The sequence below is a fragment of the Pinus tabuliformis genome, chromosome 8, assembly GCF_031772625.1.
Source record: "Pinus tabuliformis cultivar Carrire ecotype Pingquan chromosome 8, CPIR1, whole genome shotgun sequence".
Taxonomy (NCBI): Eukaryota; Viridiplantae; Streptophyta; class Pinopsida; order Pinales; family Pinaceae; genus Pinus; species Pinus tabuliformis.
Window position 1 is genome coordinate 838,214,278 of NC_142294.1, and position 23,190 is coordinate 838,237,467.

Consider the following 23,190-nt stretch of genomic DNA (forward strand, 5'->3'; position numbering starts at 1 on the left):
CTTTGTATTACGCTTGGGTGGGGCCCGAAGGGGGCCAACCCCTAAGTGCCAGCCCCCTCATATATGTGACCACCGCCCAGAAAACCGGGTGCTAACCTCCCTAAACTGCACAGGTAACTCTAAAAAATCACTGTTATATGCTGGTTATGTGGGCACATGGCCATATTCAACGCAAGGTTAACGTTAGTCTAACTACCCGTTCCCAACGTTTGGGCACGAAAACCAAGGAAAACTGCCAGATGTTAAATCCGTTCACATGCAGTTGCAACTAACCATTTAATGCGTGGTCTGTCTGGCGGTATTTTTGGCGGACCGCCAAATTTGGGCGGTCCCGCCATAATTGGCGGAGCTAACTGAACTTCCACTACAGTTAGCTGGAGTGATTCTAGGCCAAACTGGAGGAAATCTTCAATGAGCCATAACTTTGGCTAGGAAAGTCCTTTTTGGACGAATTTTTTTTTATTTTGGCTCTCTTCGACCTTCTGAAGCCATTGGCATAGGTTTCACAGCCATTTGAGGTCATTTGTAGGTTATTTTTCTTCATGGAAGTTCCAGGAGCCACCAGGGCCAAATCAATTTGGGAGTTGCATTGGGAATTTTGCAGCCAGTGAATGTGGAACGAAGGTCATTCCTGAATTTTTTCAGCATTTTGAATCCATTTCTACAGCTTGTTTTTCCTGTTGAGGCATTCTTCTCACTATTTAGCTTCAGAGAAGCTTTCAGGGCCAGTTCAGTGCTTGAGCTGTTTGGGGGCTATGTTCATCCATTTTTGGTGATTCAAAAGCCTATGTCTGCTATTTTCGACCTTCTGAGTCTAATGGCAGAGGTTTCAGAACCAATTGAGGTCATTTTCACCTCGAAATTCTCCATTCAAGATTAAAGGGCCACCAGGGCCAATTGGGGAAAGTACTGTATAAGGTACAATTTCACTGTTTAGTGTTTGGGAAAGAGCATGTTTAGCTATTTCCTATCTTCTGATTCTGTATTTACAGTTAGATATGTCTCTAGAGACACTCGTATTCTTGTATTAGCCTTTGTAGCATTTTTAATACAAGAGGACAAGCCTAGTTTGAGAGGCTTGGTCCAGCAGATGTAGCCCAGAAGGGGTGAACTGCTTCATCATTTTGATGTATTTATTTGATGAAGATGATATGTTAAACAAAACTGATACAAAGTGTTAAACAACAAATATACATAACTTGCATACACACATAATCACCTATTCAGCTGCAGAAAGTTATTTGTCTTATTCTACAAGACATCAAACTTCAAGTATGTGTATGTCAAAGACTTCTAAGTGTTTACTTCGTTATTTCTTTAGGCAGAGCCTGTATAGGGCCAGGTAGCCTCTGGAACTCATCCTCTCTTTAGAGGTGACATGTCCGGTGAATGCCCCTACAATCTATCTCTGTATAAGAAATAAGAAGTTTCCACATTTTCAGAGGTCACTTGGAGTGTATAGCTCACATTTGAAATTATGGCAAATGGATACCTTGCACCCTTAAACAAGTACATTCCATTTTCAGATCATAACTTGAGTGAAATTACTAGGTAGTATTTTGTCGAAAGATAGAATTAGGATCAATCTTGAAAGGTCATAGGCCATTAGTTCTCCAACCCCTCCAAATTCTAAAAAGGCCATGCAAGCTTTCATGGGAAATATCAATGTCTTTAAACGATTTATTCCCAACTTTTCCAAAATTGTGAAATCTATACAATACTTAGTAAAAATATTATTGTCTTCGAATGGGAAGAATCACAAAAACAAGATTTCAACACCATTAAACAAGCTATTGCAGAAGCTCCTGCATTGATAAGTCCTAATTTTTCCAAAGACTTTATTTTATACACTTTTGTCGTAGAATATGCTTATGTGGTTGTACTCACGTAAAAAGTTAATCTTAATACTAAGATCCTTGTTTCTTTCATGAATTATACCTTTAAAGGGGTAGAACTTAATTATTCAATAGTAGAAAAACAGGATTTTGTTGTGTACAAAGCAGTAAATCATTTTTGTTTCTACTTGCTTAAGTCTAACACTAAATTTATAGTCTCGTATACATCAGTTAGAAACCTTTTGATACGAAAGGAACTTGGGGGGAAATGGCTCATTAGGTAACGACCCTCCAAGAGTTTGATTTGGAAATTGAACCGATACAAATCATTAGATGTCAGGGTATGTGTAAATTGGTTGTTAAATCTTCTTCTTGCCCTAGCAACCATCCCATTATCCATATAATTCCTCTCTAAACAATGAGGTGCCTGTATTACAGAATGAAATCTCTTGTCCGAATCATGATCCCCATTCATGGTATTTTGACATTAGATTTTATCTGGAAAATGGTACAACTCCCTCTCATTTAAATGTAACCCAAAGAAGAGCATTGAGATTGAAATCAACATATTATCAGCTTATCAACAATGTTCTTTTCAAAAAAAACAAAACAAAACAAAACAAAACAAAAAACAAAAAACAAAAACAAAAACAAAACAAAACAAAAAAATTAAATTAAATTAAAATAAATAAAGAAATTATGATGGAGTGATACTTTGTTGTTTAGAGCAGGAAGATGCTTTAAAAATTATTCAAGAACTCCACTTTGGCCCTATTAGTGGGAATTTTGGTGGTGATACCACTGCACTTAAATTTTTAAGGGTGAGATATTACTGGCCCACTCTATTTAAAGATTCGCATGTCCTTGTTAGAAAATGTGAAACCTACCCGAAGGTCGTTGGAAGACTTAAAAGAATTGCTTTCCCTCTTCGGCTCATTATAATTGAAGCTCCATTTCAACAATGGGGCTTATATATAATTGGAACATTCAATCCTCCCTCATCCTAGCAACATAAGTTCATTATTACAACCACTGATTATTTCACTAGGTGGGTTGAGGCAACACCTTTACGTGTGGTAAATGTTAATCAATCCATTAATTTTCTACAATCACACATAATCACTTGTTTTGGTGTTCTTGATTATTTAGTCTTTGATAATGCATTGTATTTTTCATCTGATCATGAGTTAGACACATATGCAGTAGAAAAAGGGATTAAGGTAAAATACTCATCAAACTATTATTCACAAGGATGTTGACCTAGGTTGTCATTGATGTCAATATGGCAATATTCTAGATACTAGATTATGATATGAAGCCAAGGGGAAGGAGTTAAAAGGAGCGGAGCATAGAGAAGAGTGGAAAAGCAGAGTTTATATATATGTGCGCAATATACACTATCGGAGGAAGAGTGTACATATACATCAGAATACACTATCGGAGGTGGAATTCACATATATATCGAAAACCTATACATAAAGGCATTTACACTATTGGAGGCGAAAATCATAGTTGTATCTGAATACACTATTGGAGCGGAGAATAGTGTACATATAGAGGAATACACTATCGGTTCAGCGATATTGTAATCAGCGGGTTTGGTTATATGCCATCACCCCAAAACCCCAGATTGTGATATATATGTGTGGACCCGACAATGTATATGTCCAGGTCTATAAACAGGTGAAGTCCGGGTAAGTGCGAGTTTAAGTGTATTTCATATATATTGTTATATTTGGCTCTAAGCATTGCCACATTAACACCTATGAATTGCAACATATATATATATATATATATATATATATATATATATATATATATATATATATATATATATATATATATATAATATATATAATAGCGATATGTTGCGGACCCGCTTAAAGATTACAATATGACTTTATTGTATGTCGCATCCGCCATATCAAAAGACCTTAAGGCCTTGCCGCTTCAAAAGCGCTGATTGCGATGTATGTTGCGGACCCGATGGTCCGATTGTAACACAGCTCAATATTATATCGCATCCAGCAAGGCCATCGGCCATTGGCGATGTTATGGGCTCAACTTATACAGGACCGTGATAAGTTGCGACTGTCGATTGCAATTACACTGCAAACCCGATGAAGTTATAAATGTGGGGTAATGCATTTGAAGTCCACCCTTTAGAGATTCGGTCGTGTTTTCTTGTATATTCATGTGTGTTTGAATATTTTCATTGCGCGGGGTTTGAAGGTGAAAATTCATAAGAAATGCTCCCGATAGTTCAGGAGGCCTGAACGAAAACCGATTGCCATTGCGATTGGGACGTGACATGTCCCTTAAACAATAAAGTCTTGTGTATGCCTTTTATCATCGAAAAAAAGGGGCTCTGTTACAGTTTTAACATGCAGCAGTTTTTCTCTGGGTATTTGGTCCTCGTCGTTAAATCAACATGTCCTTTGAGCATTGGTAAACTTGAATAAACAGAGGAAGCCAAAGAAGCAAGCCAGCACAGAGGAAGCCACAGTGACCGAGGATCAAGCAAGGCAGAGGAAACTATAGCGACCAAGGAGGAAGCCAAAGAACCAGCAGAAAGAGGAAACTGATGATCAGAGGCATCAGGAAGATACAAAAACAGAGAAAAAGCAGTGTTGAAGTTTTGTTGAAAAGGTTGGAGGAAACAGAGGTAGCAGTAGGGTCCAAAAAAACAGAAAATGGCTGAAGGACCAACAGGACAGAAGGCATTCGAAGGGTGAGCTTCTCAGCTAATCGTGTTACCCTGTGAAAGAATTAATCAGGTATACAATGTAGCCTGAAGAATAATTTTGTGATGTAATGAATAGAGTTTTATCTAACATTGTTTGAAGGGAGAAGTAGTCAGTAGAGAAGCAGTGATACTGAAGAATTTACTATGACAGTAAGAACAGAAAGTTGGTTCTTATGTAGAGCTTAGTGCAGCTATGAGTAGACTCACTAAAGCTGTGTGGAGACATTATCATAGGTCATCTATTGGAGACTCTGTGTGGACAGTATGAAGAATTGTAAAGACTCCTTCATGAGAAGACTGGTTTTCATTTATGTTGTAGCATGGAGACTACAGTGAACCTATAAACAGACAAAACTCAGAAATGAAGAGTTCTGAGAGCAGAACATTACTATCAAACGTGCCTTGACAAGATTGGGTCAAAACCCTTGGGGCTGGTTGTTATAGACATTTTTGGGCACTGCAACCCCAAGCATAAATGTCCATAAACTAAGGGCTCCTAAGTCCCTAAAGGTGTTGTTCCAACCCTTAAAAGAACAAGGTCAACTGATTACAGCTTCTCCCAGAAGTTATCCATGAAAAACCACTCAGAACTGGACAAAACTGGACCATTTCACCTGCTCCATAGGCAAAGTCCGTTGCATCCCACCTAAATACACACAGTAGGTGTGTTGCATGTCAAAAATCCCTTCTATGGGGTGCGATGGGCAAGAAGGGACAAATGGCAGGGTCAATCCGCGAGGTGGAGAAGCATGGAATCTTCTAGAAACTTCTCCTGTGACACTTGCCTCTCTGAATTCGACCAGGGATGAGTAAGAGATCATCAATCTCCAAGTGGAATCAAGAACTATCAGAGGGGAGACACTAATCAAATCTCAAAAGCTGACTCACCTCCCTTGCAGACATCTATATATGGATCCCTCATCCCAGAGATCCAGGGGCTAGAATTTTGTATCTTGTAAGGAAGTGTTGTTGGTTTATTGGTGCAAAATCATAGTGTTGGGTGATCTAAGCTTTTCATGAGGTGAAGAAGGGCTTCTTGCTGAGAAAATGATGCTGGGTCAAAACAATTGGTTGTAATTCTCTTGGCTCTTTCTTGATTATCAATAAAGCTATTCAAATTTTCCTCCATACTCTTGTATGATTTATGTTTTATGCATTTGTATGGTTAATATACATCTAATCCTATATTGCTTATGATAATAGATCTATGTTCTCGTATAGTGTTATGCTGCTTTGATTCTATAGGTACTCTGTGAAGCTGGGTATACAAGAAAGCAAGTAGCAAAGGACTATCAGAAGAGAGAGGAATCGAGCAAGGAACCAAGCGCAAGACAGAGGTTGGTCTCCTTTATTCTTCTCTCATCTATCTTTCATAAAGGAAAACAAAAGTAGTTTTACTTTGTTTGTTTCTAAGGTAGCTACCAGCCTTAGTGGGATTAGCAGTTCTGCATAGACACTATTCCCGGTAAACCTCCTTAGATCTACCCCTGTGATTGATTTACTAATTACCACTTGCTCGGCCAAAATCCCTGAACTGAACTGCAAACTGTGACCCGGAACCCAATCAAAGTCTCGTCCCTGGTCCAGTGCACTGTCTATTCTGTGAACCTCAAATTCAGCGCACTTCCCGAGTGTAGTAGGTGCGTTGCATTTCAGTTTCACTGTGTTACAGGTGCACTGATCAGACAAGGCCTTGTTCCTGAATTTTGGTTTCTGTGTTCACTCTTTTCAGATCTATTCAAGAGTTTTGCTGCCTGTAGTCAGTACACCTCTATTTTAAACCCCTTTCCTTGCTGATATTCCACCTCCATTATGCAAAGAACCGTAAATGTTTTTATGTATTTTTTGAGTCATTTTCAGTTCTCCTTTACAAAGAAGTAGTGTAATTGTACTGTCGTTTCTTGATTTGAAAGTGTCGCAAGTGTCGTTTTTAGTCATAGAAGAGAATATGATTGTTCTTGATAGTCGATTACCCTGTTACTCTTGTATTTGATCTGAATTAGTAGTTTTTCTAGTGTCGAAAGTAAGTTTTCAATTCCAAATCGCAAAGTGTTGTCATTGTCCTCATTTTGTTTTGAAAAGAAACTTGTTGGTAATTGTCGCTTTGAAAAATAATTCAGATTTGCGCATTAGCTTTCTTTTTATCATTTACACATTAAGAAGGCTGAAAACAAATACATTCATGTGCATTTGCATTTAGACTGTTTCTTGGTTTGATTTAGGACAGTGCATATAGTGTGTGCTCTATGCTCTTTGTTGAAAGAACGCCATCTCTCTTTCCTTAGTAGCTAGGATTTTCATTGCACAAAGAAGATAAAATGATTGTTTGTCATCTTAGATTGCGTTTTAGGAATTGTACATCTATATCACGCGGTGAACCTGAAAGGAAAATTTCTTAAGCAAGATCAACTATAAAATAAATTTAATGAATCTAACAACGCTTTGGAACCTAACGCACAACATCTAGAAGTCTAGGCTAGAGACGTATTCTGGCGTCGTAAAGCCTGGTAACTGTTGTTTTCACTGTTGGTTGGGTGATTCCTCCACTTTGAGATGATAAGTGCCAGTACGGACTTGTGCGCCCACGTACCGTCAAGTATATTTTGGGAGACCACAGTAGGCTTAATCATTTATCCATAGGAAGTCGTGTCTGCCGCCCTATCGATCGCAATGCACTGAACACAGCATTCGGGAAGATTGACTGCCGTACCATAAAAAGTATTCTGCAGTTTTTCAATTGGTTTGGTAATCCCTCTGTCTAGATTTCCAGAGCAGTCCCTTTCGTTCCTTTTCAGACTCCTTAATGGAAAAGGTCCATCTGAGCACTTGTCACTTCAGGCTCATTAAAAATCGAAGGCGACTAGAGTCATCTTTTGTTTTTTCTTGACTCTTAAAAATTGAAAAAACAAGTTGTGTCAAAGCGTCTAAAATTTATTTTAAATGGAATAATTATCACCTCTCCTATGTTGGTCTTAGGTTGAGAAAATGGAGTCCACCAACCAAGGAGTTCCCCTTGGAGAAAATCCTAGTCCCTTCTCCTCTTGGGGAGATGTTGGTGCGCCCCATATGGCCACATTGTTGCTTCCAGGATTGACAATAGGCTTGCCTGTATGGCTTTTCTCAACTTCCGTCATTCAGAACACCGCGATTCCTGAACAATCGAGTCAGCAACTAAACGATTCCAGAGTGACCCCCCAACCCTCTACTTCGTCCGATTCTTCCTCTCCTCCTTCCTCTTCGCTTGATGAAGCTGGTAAAGCCAAAAATCAAGTACCTGAGAAGAAGAAGGAAAAGAAGAAGAAGGAGCCAAAGGTTAAAAGGGGCAACCAAGCGTCATCTAGAGAAAATCCACACACTGCACTAACCAAGCCTAAATCGCCATGTGTCATTTGCAAAGGAGACCACTATCATAGAGATTGTCCTTGCATCCCTCGGATCTTAAGGGACTGGTCTCCTCGTTTGCACAACCCGGTGTCGTCAACCTCTGATGATCATGTTGAAAATACACCGTCAACTAGTGAAAGTGAAGCCCCTGGACAAAAAGGAAAATGCAAATTTCCTTGTAAACTGTGTGAAGGCGATCACGCCGTCCACCGTTGTCCCTTCTTAGACGAGGCTAAAAGAGTTTTGGACGACCGTCCGGTTTCACCGTTACGGCTCCCTCCTGGATATATGAAACTCTTGCCAAATCTGTCACTAGTTGAAAATCTGGCTGACACGCCCAACTACGCCGGCTATTGTGACACTATCGCAAGTACAAGTGCTGCCTGTTGTATGCCAACCTCAGGTTTCTCAGGTGGTAATGCAACAGCCTCTTGACCCTGCGATTCAACCACAATCGCCAACTAGTGGAATGACACAGGCCCAGACGGGTACAATTACCCCTCATCTTGGTCAAAACTAGAGGCAAACACCACACCATAAAATAAAGAGGTACTGGTCAGCAATGACTGGGGAAAAATTGGGAAGAAAACTTGAAGAAAATTTGTTGGTAGCAAGTCGCTCTTGAACATGACACTTTCACTCCGCATCCTAGTCGGGTTGGGTTGTTCCATTCAGTGGTCACATCACCATGGTTCCATCACACCATCCACATCTGGGGTTAATGCTACCAATCCATCATGTCAGTGTCACCGATATGTTCAAGAGAAGTCACTCAGAGAATTCACCTGAATCCATACCAGACGAAAGTCAAAAGGTCAAGGCGGCAGTTGACCCGGTCTTGCCTTCAGAGGTCCCATCTTCAGATGATACAGTCACCAAAGAGAACAAGGATGACACCGTCCATATTCTTTTCGTAAGCACAGACTCTGATGAACATGGGGGCAGTTTACCCATTCCTTTACCGCAGGAAGGAAGTTCATCAGAGTCGTACTCGACCGTCTATTCGGTCCCACCTCCAAGCAACCTAGTTGTTTCCTTTGACTGGAATCTACTAGGCAGACGTTGTTTACCGGCTAGTGTACCCTTCCGAATCATTGCTCAAATATATAGAATGGTTATGGCCGGTACCATCATAGATGAAGAGGCTTCTGGGAGACACTAATCAAATCTCAAAAGCTGACTCACCTCCCTTGCAGACATCTATATATGGATCCCTCATCCCAGAGATCCAGAGGCTGGAATTTTGTATCTTGTAAGGAAGTGCTGCTGGTTTATTGGTGCAAAATCATAGTGTTGGGTGATCTAAGCTTTTCATGAGGTGAAGAAGGGCTTCTTGCTGAGAGGATGATGCTGGGTCAAAACAATTGGTTGTAATTCTCTTAGCTCTTTCTTGATTATCAATAAAGCTATTCAAGTTTTCCTCCATACTCTTGTATGATTTATGTTTTATGCATTTGTATGGTTAATATACATCTGATCCTATATTGCTTATGATAATAGATCTATGTTCTCGTATAGTGTTATGTTGCTTCGATTCTACAGGTACTCTGTGAAGCTGGGTATACAAGAAAGCAAGTAGCAAAGGACTATCAGAAGAAAGAGGAATCGAGCAAGGAACCAAGCGCACGACAGAGATTGGTCTCCTTTATTCTTCTCTCATCTATCTTTCATAAAGGAAAACAAAAGTAGTTTTACTTTGTTTGTTTCTAAGGTAGCTACCAGCCTTAGTGGGATTAGCAGTTCTGCATAGACACTATTGGCAAAGATTTGTTGCTCAGATCCTTGGTATACCTATTGGAATTGCGGTTGTTGGTATTGCACCAGCCATGGTTGTGAAGCCATGTGCTGTTGCCCGATACTAACTGTTTGACCAAGATGAGGGGTAATTGTACCCATCTGGGCCTGTGTCATTCCACTAGTTGGCGATTGTGGTTGAGTCGCAGGGTCAAGAGGCTGTTGCATTACCACCTGAGAAACCTGAGGTTGGCATACAACAGGCAACGCTTGTACTTGCGACACTGTCACAATAGCCGGCGTAGTTGGTATATTTGACATAGGTAAACATTGTTGCATCGAATACACAACTCTTGGTTGTTGAGGTAGTATCGGTACCCAACCGCTAGATGTAATTCCAGCATAACCTGAATTTTGTTGCAAACTCCCGTATGGTTGTCCTCCCGGAGGAGACAATGAAAGGGTATATTGCCCCCCATACGGTGGTAATCCAATACTTAAAGGAATTGTTTGCCCTTGAGGACCGGACTGCCCAAATTGACACCCTGAAGGATCAATTTGTTGAGACTCAACATAAGAGTTTCCGGATGCTATTCCGGACGAACAAACAGGAACGGACCATATTGTCGAAATAGCCCCTGAGTGGGCCCCTTCTAGCGATTGAGAGCTAGTTGGGACAGATGGTATACCAGCGAACATTGTTGGAGTGACAACAGGAAGTTCTGTCGTTGTTGTGTCGGATGACACAGTCCTAGATGTCGACGGTTGTTCAGACATTTCTATTCTATCCAAAAGATTGCCTAGCGATTCTACAGGAGCTTCCAATGGCGGTAGACTAATTTCTGATGAAGAAGGATACAAAGTGATCCTGACTCCAAATTGCGATGGAGTACTAGATGGAGGATCCTCTACAATCTCTTCTATAGCAATCAGACCAGGTGGAAGAGGTAGACCGTCAGGTCCGTAAAATATTTCTGGTGCCGAAGAAGGTATAGAATCTGCAGCGACAGATGTTTGGGGAATAACACCTTCTGAATCAGCTATAGATGGAACTGGTTCAGTAATACAAGTGTTTACCCTCAGACTAGGATCAGTGCTACTGTCCTTCGGTGGCTGCTGAACTTCTTCTGTAAAGGCAGGGATACCAGAAATGTTTGGAGTAACCGGAGTCTCCGATGGTGTTGGAACACTTGTTCTAACTTTACCAGGGGATTTGGAACCGGTTAAACGAGTTTGCTTTGTCCGTAATAGTTTCGATTCCGGAGACAAAGACGGTTGACTCGTAAGCCTCTGTGAATGATGGGGTTTCAATTGACTTTCTTCCACGATTGCGGATTACTCAATCAACTAAAAATCAAAGGGAAGTATGTTTCCGAATTAGATGAATTTTAGACACTCTGACACAACTTGTTTTTTCAATTTTTAAGAGTCGAGAAAAAACAAAAGATGACTCTAGTCGCCTTCGATTTTTAATGAGCCTGAAGTGACAAGTGCTCAGATGGACCTTTTCCGTTAAGGAGTTTGAAAAGGAACGAAAGGCACTGCTCTGGAAATCTAGATAGAGGGATTACCAAACCAATCGCAAAACTGTAGAATACTTTTTACGGTATGGCAGTCAATCTTCCCGAATGTTGTGTTCAGTGCATTGCGATCGATAGGGCGGTAGACACGACTTCCTATGGATAAAGGATTAAGCCTATTGTGGTCTCCCAAAATATACTCGACGGTACGTGGGAGCACAAGTCCGTACTGGCACTTATCGTCTCAAAGTGGAGGAATCACCCAACCACTCCATTAACCCTACTGGAAATAGGAAACCAAAGAATCCGTGCTTTATATGCGATGAGGATCATTGGACATCAAATTGTCCACACAGAGCTAAGCTTAGAAAATTCTTCAAGAATTCAAAAACCTCGGCAGTATTAACTGATCGGTTTCCGAATCCAGGAACAAATCTGGTTGACAGTGGAAATGCTTCCCCGTCTCAAGTATTGATGTTGTCGGTTTCCAAACAACAAAATGATGCTTTTATATCGACAAGGAACAAAGATTACGGGAATCCACAGCTGTCGAACAACAAGGATAAAGATCAACCTAGTAGTTCGACAACAACTTCGACAGAAGTTGTGCCACCCATCATTCCTGAACTGACAATAAAACTGCCAAAGGAAGTAGTACACAAGTTGACATTTAATCCTCGTGCCAGAGCAGCACAGCATTATAATATAGTGGAAGATCTGGCCCAATCACCATCCGCTATGTCGACACTTGAGGTACTGCAAAATTGCCCATCCCAAAAGCAGGCTTTATTATCAGCTATCGGTGGGATAGACCCAAAGGATTCTAATCTTGTGTCCTTTAATCATAAAGTATACGATCCTCAGTTACCAGCTCAACTAGCTTTCCTCATTCAAGTGAAATCCCTCAACAAAATTGTTCATCGAACAATTATTAATGAGGGGGCATCTACATGTATTATGTCGATGAGTTGCTGGAAAACTTTAGGATCTCCAACCTTGTCACGATCTTCGACAACATTAAAATCATTCGACGGACGAACGTATACCCCATATGGTATTCTAGGTAACTTGCAAGTTGAACTAGGGGGGAAAACAGTAGAAATAGATGTCGAAGTAATCGACGGAAATCTCGATTACAACATCCTACTGGGAAGACCATGGATATATGCTATGGCTTTTGTTGTGTCGACCTATTTTAGGAAGATTGCATTTCCCTTTCAAGGAGGGATTACAATCGTCGATCAACAAACTTTCCTCCCCAATGGTTCCCAAGTTACAGGAAGCATTCCGATGATCCATGGAAGCCCCCATTCGCTTCAAAATATCGGAGTAGGCCTACTAAAAGACCCTATATTAATGGGGACTTTTGCCCTTTCGCCTCCAATCAATCTGGCGGAAGTAGCGTCGGTAGGAACCTGCAATATGATATCTTCGATTGAAAAAATCTCAGAAAACGATATAAACATGGATCATACGCAGGTATTGCCTCCAAGCCCAATAGAAATATTGTAGTAATCAATTTTTCTAGCATGGGAGGCAAACCCAAATCAACGCTCATCAAGCGCTTGGATAGATAGGTCTAAGGAAAGTGGCACCCCTTCAGATCCTTGGTCGCAAGTGCATTACACCGACGAAGGAATTGTTCAATCAATGGTAATTGAAGGGGCGCCATGGGAAGATTACCACCACTGTTCCCATCTTCCGGATTATAAAGAAGATACTCCTGATGACCTACATCATCCTTCAGTTTTTTATTTCCTATCAAATACTATAAACACGGTGGATTCCGAGCAAAATTTGTCCAATATTGAAGAGACTATCGCCATAAATATCTCGACCAAAACAAATGTTGTAGAGAATATTTATGTTGGCAAATGTTGTTCTCCTTCAGAAATGGAAATATATGACGCTCTTTTTCGCGAATTCAGGGATGTCTTTGCTTGGTCATATGATGAAATGCCAGGCATTGTATCAAGTATAGTCGAACACGAAATCAAGATGTATCCAGATGTCAAACTAGTACGACAACGGCTACGACAGGTGCACCCCAAGAAAGCCGCTGCCATCAAGGCAGAAGTTGAAAAGCTTCTCCATGCTGGTTTCATTTACCCAGTTCCTCTAACTGATTGGGTATCGAACATTGTTCCTGTTATGAAAAACAAGGAACGATTAGAGTGTGCGTCAATTATAGGGATGTAAATCAAGCTTGTCCAAAAGACAACTACCCTACACCCTTTATTGACCAGATAATTGATGAATGCGCCGGATGTGAAATCTTTTCATTTATGGATGGATTCTCCAGGTATAATCAAATAAATATCCGCCCACAGGACCAGTCAAAGACTGCATTTATTTGTCCGTGGGGCACATTCGCATATCGCAAATTACCCTTTGGTTTAAAGAACGCAGGGGCAACATTTCAGAGGGCAATGAATTATGCCTTCCATGACATCAAAAACATCGTTCAACCATATCTCGACGACCTTCCGGCTCATTCGCGAAAGCGGACTGATCATCCGCAGCATTTAAGAGCGATATTTCTACGTTGCCGACACTACAAGATACGACTCAATCCACACAAATGTGTGTTCTGTGTCAGTTCTGGCCGTTTACTTGGCTTTGTAGTCTCAAAAGATAGGATTCGTCTCGACCCAAGTAAGGTTCAGGCAATCATTAATTTGCCTCCACCTTCGAATTTGCTTCAGATTCAGAAACTCCAAGGGAAAGCAAACTTTCTGAGGAGGTTCATTCCAAATTACGCCGAACTTGCTAAAGGTTATACACGTCTATTGAAAAAGGAAGTGCCCTTCGCCTGGGATCAGGTCATGCAAGCCTCCTTTGATGCTTTAAAAGAATCCCTAATGAAAGCATCATTAATGTACGCTCCTGATTATCAAAAATACTTTAACCTATATCTGGATGCAGCGGATACAACCATCGCAATGGTTTTAGTTCAAGAAGACAACGCAATTGAACATCCCATATATTATTTGAGTAGAAACTTAAATGATACAGAAAGCAAGTATTCCTACGTTGAAAAGCTGGCTCTCGCAGCCGTTCAAGCGATACAGAGATTTCGACACTATGTCCTCTTTCGAAAAACTACCATTCTGTCAGATTGCAACCCCATGACTTATATACTGTCGCGACAGTTGCTAGGGGGAAAATATTCAAAATGGATAGCAATTCTACAAGAGTTTGATCTGGAATTTGTAAAATCCAAGTCAAAGAAAGCGCTAGTTTTCGCAGAATTATTATGTGATCTCCCATCGTCGTCCAACGATGAAACATCCGAAGAAACAATCGTGGATGAATCTTTGTTTCTGATATCTTCAAGCAATTCGTGGTATGGAGATATAATCATCTATCTCCAAACACAAAAATATAGGTCTAATACCTCCCGTTCTGAACAAAAACGTATTTGATACCAATCAAAAGACTACATGATCGTCGGTGATACACTTTACCGTCGTGGTGTCGATACAGTTCTGAGGAGGTGCCTCACCCATGAGGAGGCCGAAAAAGTCCTGAATGATTGCCATTCAGGCGCGTGTGGGGGGGATCAATCCAGTTATGCTACGACGCAAAAATTTTTACGACCTGGATACTTCTGGCCAATAATGTTCAAAGATTGCATAACCGCAGTCAGAAGTTGCCATGCCTGTCAAATTTTCGATAGCAAAACTAGAAGACCACCCGCACCTCTGCAGCCAATAGTTGTTGTTGGGCCATTCGCCAAATGGGGCATCGATTTCATGACATGTAACCCCACCTCAACCGGGGGGCATGGGTATATCATAGTCGCAGTGGACTATTTTACCAAATGGGCTGAGGCGATGCCTACATTAGATAACACTAGTGAAACAGCTGCCCTTTTCTTTTTCAATCATGTAGTCACCAGATTCGGCGTTCCACAGGCTATAGTCACAGATCATGGATCGCATTTTCGCAATCACATGATGGCTGAATTAGCTGCCAAATTAGGGTTGTCTCACGACATCTCTACTCCATACTACCCGCAGGCCAATGGACAAGTTGAAGCAATCAACAAAGTCCTGAAACGCATGTTGCAAAGGATGATTGGAGTCCACAAAAGGAGTTGGCACCTGATCCTATACTCAGCCTTGTGGGCATACCGAACATCGATAAGGAATGCAACCGGGTTTACACCTTTCCAACTAGTGTATAGCCTAGAAGCAATCTTACTAGTTCAGTGTGAAATCTCGTCCCTCAAACTCGCAATCGACCTTCTCCCCGGAAATTCAGAAGAGGAGGCTCGTTTCTTGGAACTAATCCAATTGGATGAAACCCGTCATGATGCCGCTTTGCCTAACGAAGCCCATAAGAAACGAGTCAAGGCGCAGTTCAACAAGAATGTCAAACCCCGTGTCTTCTCAGAAGGCGACTTGGTCTTACTTTATGACCAAGAATCCGATAAATTGGGAGCAGGTAAATTCAAGTCTCTATGGATGGGCCCCTATATTGTTAAGCGAGTGTTAGCAAAAGGAGCCTACGAGTTAATGGATTACGACGGAATTCCACTGGCGCAACCCCGTAACGGGTTGTACCTTAAGCGTTACTATGCATAATCAGTATGGTAACCTATATGCTTTTGTTACATTTTTGTTTTCGCTAAGGGTAATCATTTTGGTCAAGTAAATCCACTTTTTACATTTGTCGCAGATGTCGAACCTATTGGAATATTTTGTTGGATATGCCAACGGAGCAAGTCGTAGTTCGCGAAACCTATCTTCTGCGACCTGGGCCATTTTTTATCCAAGCGGCGAGTTAGTAAGTTTTAGAGGGGTATGTATTGGTCGATCAACGAATAACATCGTTGAATATAGAGCGTTGATAGAACTTATCTCTGATGCCATCACACATGGCATAGGTCGACTGGTCATCAGGCTAGACTCACAGCTCATCATACTACAGCTCACCGGTATCTACTCCGTCCGAAATCCAGCTATCTATCGCATGTTCCTAAGGGTCAAGATTTTGGAAAGGCAATTTGATTTTATTCAATATCAGCATATTTCCAAAAGCTTAAACACATTAACTGACTCATTGGCAAATTATGTGTTAGATAGACATTTGCAACATTTATAAAAAGAAGCATTTCATCAATATTTGCATTCGGATCATGTAACTTAACCAAAATAAAACTCCGAAAATCAAAAATATATATATAACTTTTATGGTTTACACATAATGTTCTGTAACCAAGAAAAAATTGGTCAAATGACCCAAAACTCAAAACGCTAGGGGGCACCCTAGTCTAATGATGCTGGTGATAACAAGTCACAGCCTGTGGAATCATGCGTAAAAGCCTAGTCCATCGACTTGGCACGCCAGTAGTATGTCGCTGCAACCTCAAAGGCAGCTCGTCAATCCTCACATCTGGAATACCGAGAGTGAGGCCCTCGACCTAATCCTGTAATGCTGAAAGAGTCTTGGCCACATCAAAGTCGCGAAGGATAGCCCTTCCCACAGCCTCTCCTGCTGGAGCGACAGCTGGCACTCTCAGGTGTACTACTGGCCGAACAGGACCAACATCTGCATGAGAACATGAGTTCTGATTAGTCTTGACAGAATAAAGCACAAGGACATTATAAAAGAGAAACGATAAACAGAAATATGGTCAAGGACTTACCAATGGCACCCCACTGCTCACCAGACGGCAATACCGAATCCGGGTCACCCCGGAAGTCCATACCAGCATATGGGTACTCAGAAAAAACCATCTCTTGACGATCGAACCACCCGAAGAAGGTATCAGAAAAGGAAATCTGAGACTGACCAGCATGCCTGGACATATGGTCAACCCATCTCTGCATCCGTGATTCAGTCGGTGGAGGTAAACCAAGTGCAATATACTGCGGCTGCATCAGTGGTATCCTTTCCAAGGCGAAGGCGGTCAAAATAGAACCATATCCAAAGTTCTTCAGTCTTCCGTTTTTCACCTTGGTCAACTATTCTTTCATCACAAGGAGTACTGCATCACACCAGTTGAACACCTTCGATTCGAGACATTCCAAGGCGTACTGCATATAAGACCGGTTGGCCACATGAAGGGCCACACCACCAGCCATCCTACCAAAGGTGAACAGAATGGTCCTCAGAGACCTGTCAGTGACATCTCGGATGATGATCTTGTCGTCCTTACTCAGCTGAGATCCCTCTCTGCAATACCTGTGAACGTAATCTCTCACAGATTCACCTCCACGGGCCGAACCCGATAAAGAGATAGGGGCACCCCGCCTCGACAAGCCGATCAAAAAATAGATGTCTACAACAGTCAAGGGGATGGATTTGCCCCTAATCTAGAACACCTGGCTGGTAGGGTCCCAAGCATCGAGCAAATACTGCAGCAAGTTGATTTGTTGCCTCATGCTAGAGATGCGGAAAAACTTCAGCAGGCCACAGTTCCGCAGTGCATTTACTGTAGCCGGATCATGTAAAGCAAGCATGTCCTCTTCTTCATGCTCACGTTCTCACCATGTAATGGTCATTTTGCTCCAATAAATCTCTGAAAACAAACAAGAGAAGAGTTAGATCCTGATTTGGTGAGAAATAGGCAAAATTTTCCATTAAAAACTGTGTTAGGATATTTCGACACATAGGAAATAGTTAAGTACAACTTGGTCTAGTGTAGAGTTAGGTATAGAGTTAGGTAAAGTGTGTTTCTTTACCATTGTACATTTTGTAACTTACAATCCGACGGTCACGATATGTAGTGATCCGACGGTTCATTCTCTCCTCGGTATTACCGACACTTGATCCGTGGCTTGACACCCGATTGGTCCATGAATTCTATTTAAAGCGCATGGAGGGTCATTTGTAGGGTAATCCGTGCATGAGAGAAACATATGTAAATTTTCATTCTTTTATTAATAAATTGCCTGAAGTGGCCGCGTTGGCTCAGGCCGTGGACTGTTTCCCTCTTTGAGGGTTTTAACCACGTCAAAATACTGGTGTATTGATCTGCGATCTGGTTGTGAGCGGTGTCCTTTTGGTGTTCTGTCTGAGGAACTTACCCTGTAAATTCCTACATGGTATCGGAGCTATTTGAGGGCCGCATCCGTTGGTGATCCAAATCTGAAGCCGGTAGAACTGCATCCTACTGCCGTTTCCTAGATCTGATGTTTCTGACTACTTTCGGGCCGAGAGGACTGCTCTGTTGTGTTGGGAGCATCTGTTCCAGTGAGGAACCCCTTTCGTTTCACGCGAAAAGGTTTCCGGTAGCCCTAGCTGCGTCATTTTTAAGATCTGGAGGTATACAGTGTTTATTTGCAGTTTACTGTTATTTTCTCTCTGTTTATTTCGGTTTCGGTTTATTTAGCCTTTTTATTACCGGATCTATACCTTTCATTTCTATGTATGCTCTTTGCCCTGCGACTCTGTGCGATCTGGGCAAATCAGAAACAGAAAGGAAGGATTTTTCTCATGCGTATGCTCTTTTCCCTGCGCCTTAGGGTGATCTCGGAAAATCAGAAACATTGAGGAAAATATTTAGTTTCTGGCCAAAGCTAACCTTGAGCCGCAAGGTTCATTTTTGAAAATATTTAGTTTTTCGGCTAAAGCTAACTTCGAGCCGTAAGGTTCGTTTTCTTTGCATGTCCGTGTTGGGTTTTGTGTTTTTTGTTTTGTAGGGAAAAAGAGCTTTCTCAAAGCAAGCACGCAACCCAAAGCACCCCCCCTCTCTCTCTCTCTCTCTCTCTCTCTCTCAAATTTTTTGTATAGATCAATTGGTTCAAAGCTATTTTAAGAGAGTAGAGGTCTTGGGTTCAAGTCTCCATTTTGTGGGGGCGGACTTTTTCATTTCCGCACATTCCCGCACTTCGTCGGCAACTTCAACAACTTTTTTTCAAAAAGCCATAACTTCTTCATCCGGAAGCCGTTTTCAGAGCCGTTTTTTTTAAACCAGCCTAATTTTTCGAGATCTATCCATTGGAACACTTATTTTCAGCATCTTTAGCTTCAGTTTCCATTGAAATGGAAAGTCAATACCAAGTTACCCTTGACAGCACCAACTACCTCCAATGGTTGGCTTACATTGAGGATTTACTTAGAAGTAAAGGTCTCTACAGAATAGCCTCAGGCCAAGAAAAGAAACCGAAGGATGAAGATAAGGCTGCTAAATGGGAAAATAGGCAAGATCAAGCACGTGGATTGATAGGGATGTCTATTTCTCCAGATCTTAGATTCCATATTGTAGAAATTGATACTCCTGATGAAGCAATGAAACAAATCAATAAAGTTTTTGGGATTAAAAATGAAATTAGAGCCCATCAACTTGAAAATGAGTTGCTTACATTGGACCCTAATAATTTTTCTTGCATTGAAGATTTCTTGTCCAAGTTCAAGACACTTAGATATCTTTTGGAAGGTGTTAAAGTTAAGAAAGAAGATAGTAACCTTATCTATTCCATTCTTACAAAGTTGGGACCAGCCTACTCTGTGTTTGTTTCCACCTTCCATTCTACAATAGAAGCCTTCATTTCTCAAGGAACAGACTACAAGCCCCCTTCCTTTGACTCTTTTTGTGATTCTTTAATAAGAGAACAAGAAAAACTCTTACACTTTGGTCTTCTTAATCTTGGAAACTCTTCCAAGAAAGCGTTAGCCGCCCAGCAGCAACCAAATTCAAAGAATCCTAAGAAGTCATATCCTAAAAAGAATGGTCCTAAACCAAACAAGGGTCCTAAGCAATTTCAGCCCCAAAATGAAAAATCATTTCAACAAAATGATAAGAAAAATAAAAACAAAGGGAAGAAGACTGATAGACATTGCAATTTTTGTAATCGAGATGGCCACTTAGAATCAAAATTCTTTAAGAAGATGGAAGCCTTGGAAGCAGCAATGAAGAAGCATAACATCCATTTGGGGCAATCTTCAACTTCATCTTCAGGAATGGCACTTTCTGCATGTGGTTGTCAAGCATCTCGGTCTGGCTATGCATTAAATGCATCTTCTTCTTCTTCTCATTCTCATGAGTGGCTCATTGATTCTGGAGCTTCTTATCACATGGCCAAAAACAAAGCCATGTTTTCTTCTTTAAATGATTGTAACACCAAAAATATATATGTTGGTGATGATAGATCTCTTAATGTTGTAGGGACTGGAACTGTTCATCTAGACAATGGTCAGTTTAATGATGTATTATGTGTTCCAACCTTATCCTGTAACCTTCTATCTGTATATCAGATAACTCATTCAGGTGAAGGTAAAATCGTTGAATTTTCACCTCATGATGTTGTAATCAAGGACTTAAGAGACCCTAAACAGATTTTGGCTACTGGCATTGCTGATGATTCTACAAGGTTGTATAAGTTTCACAACTTTGGGTCATCAAATCTTCCCTCAGTATTTGTTGCTCATAACGATGAAGTGAGCAAACTTTGGCATGAGCGATTTGGTCACTTAAACTATCGCTCCCTTCAGCATCTATGTAAAGAAAATATGGTGACAGGTCTTCCTATGGTATCTTGCAGAGATGGTGTTTGTTCCGGATGTGTACTCGGAAAACATCATCGGGACAGTTTTGAAAAACGTGCCTCTTGGCACGCCTCAGCCCCTTTACAGCTTGTGCATAGTGATTTATGTGGTCCACTTCCAGTTGTGTCATTCTCTGGCTACAAGTATTTCTTAACTTTCATTGATGATTTCTCCAGACGCACTTGGGTATACTTCTTAAAACTCAAGAGTGAAGCATTTAACACTTTTTTGGCCTTCAAGGCCTTTGTTGAAAAACAATCTGGACATCAAATTCTTAAGTTAAGATCTGATAATGGCGGAGAATATGTTAAAAACACAGTCATCAACTATTGCACTGAGAATGGAATTCAAATGCAACATACTGTTCCATATACTCCACAACAAAATGGTGTAGCTGAAAGGAAGAATCGCACCTTAAAGGAAATGGCTAATTGTATGCTACAATATAAAGGACTTGGTCTTAGTTTTTGGGCAGAAGCAATTAACTGTGCAAATTACATAATAAATCGCACTCCTACTAAGGCTTTAAAGAATATCACTCCAGAAGAAGCATGGAGCTCAATCAAACCAGATGTAAGTCACTTTCGTGTTTTTGGAAGTGAAGCGTGGGCCCATATTCCAGATGAAAAGCATAAAGCTTTAGAACCTAAGAGTGAAAAATGTACTTTTGTTGGATATTCTGAAGATGTCAAAGGCTATAGACTTATTCCATTTAAGTCCAAAAATGTTATCATTAGAAGAGATGTAAAATTTGATGAAAATATATCGGCCTGCGAGCCTAGTCTGACGGATGTGCCACCTCTCCCTATCTCTTCTACCTTTGAAAACATTTCTTCTTCAGATAATGAAAGTGAGGATGACAATCCTCCCCCACCATCTCAGGATCCTCCTTCAGCTCCTGAGCTTCCAAAATGGGTTCGTGCTACTCGAGATGCAGCAGGTGATCTTGCTGGTGATCCTACAGATCAGCGATGCACACGTTCTCAGTTCGAGAGAGCCTCTTCTTTACTGGCTCAAGCTCCAGTAAATTATGAACCTGACACCTTTGCAGAAGCTTCAGGCCATCCAGATTGGGAAGCAGCTATGAATGAAGAATATCATTCATTATTGGCAAATGATACATGGGATCTTGTTCCTCTACCAAAGGGACGAAAACTTGTTAGATGCAAATGGGTTTACAGAACCAAGTATGGACCAGATGGGAAAGTTGATAAACATAAAGCTCGTCTTGTTGCTAAAGGTTTTTCACAGGTTGAAGGCATTGACTACACTGAAACCTTCTCCCCTGTTGCCAAAATGAACTCTATCCGCCTTGTTCTTTCCCTTGCTGCCTCTTTCAAATGGGAAGTCCATCAGATGGATGTTAAATCTGCCTTCTTTCATGGGGACTTGCATGAAGAAATCTATATGGAACAACCCATTGGCTTCATACAAACAGACTCCAGCCTTGTATGTCGACTTAAGAAATCCCTTTATGGTCTCAAGCAAGCTCCTCGGGCTTGGTATGCCAAAATGGATAGCTTTCTTTTAGAATCTGGCTTTTCTAGGTGTCATTCTGACAATACTGTCTACACCAAGAAAGTGGGCAACTCTCTTATCATCCTCGTTCTTTATGTTGATGATCTTATCCTTACTGGTAGTGATCCCAACCTTATAAACCATGTGAAGTCTAGCCTTAAAAGGAAATTTGAAATGACAGACTTAGGACACTTACACTATTTTCTCGGTCTTCAAGTCTTGCAATCCAAGGAGGGTATTTCTCTTTCCCAGTCCAAGTATGCTTGTGATATTCTACGCCATTTTCACATGGAAGACTGTAAGCCAGCCCCTTCTCCCTTTCAGTCTGGAGTCAAACTTTCAGTCACTTGTACTTCTCCTGAAGTTGATGCTACCTTATACCGTCAACTTGTAGGAAAACTTTTGTATCTAACCCATACTCGTCCTGACCTTTCCTTTGCTGTTGGCCTTGTTGCTTGGTTCATGCAAAACCCCCGTGAAAGTCATTGGAAAGCAGCTAAAAGAATACTTCGTTATGTTCGAGGTACAGTTCAGTTTGGGATTCATTACAGTGCCAAAGCATCTCCTCTATTGGTTGGTTTCAATGATTCCGATTGGGCTGGTGACCCTGATGATCGGAAGTCTACTGCCGGTTATGTGTTCACTCTTGGTTCAGGACCTATTACATGGGCTTGCAAGAAACAAGGTGCCATTTCTCTTTCATCAGCAGAAGCAGAGTATCGTGGTGTCGTAGAAGCTAGTAAGGAAGCCTTGTGGCTTCGTCAGATCCTGTCAGAATTTGGCTTTGAGCAGCAGCATCCGACTACACTTTGGTGTGATAATCAAAGTGCCATTCAGCTATGCAAAGATCCAGTCCAACATCAGCGCAGCAAACACATTGAACTGCACATGCACTTCATCAGAAAGCTCATTCACGACCATGTTCTTGAAGTGCAATATTGTTCAACAGATGATC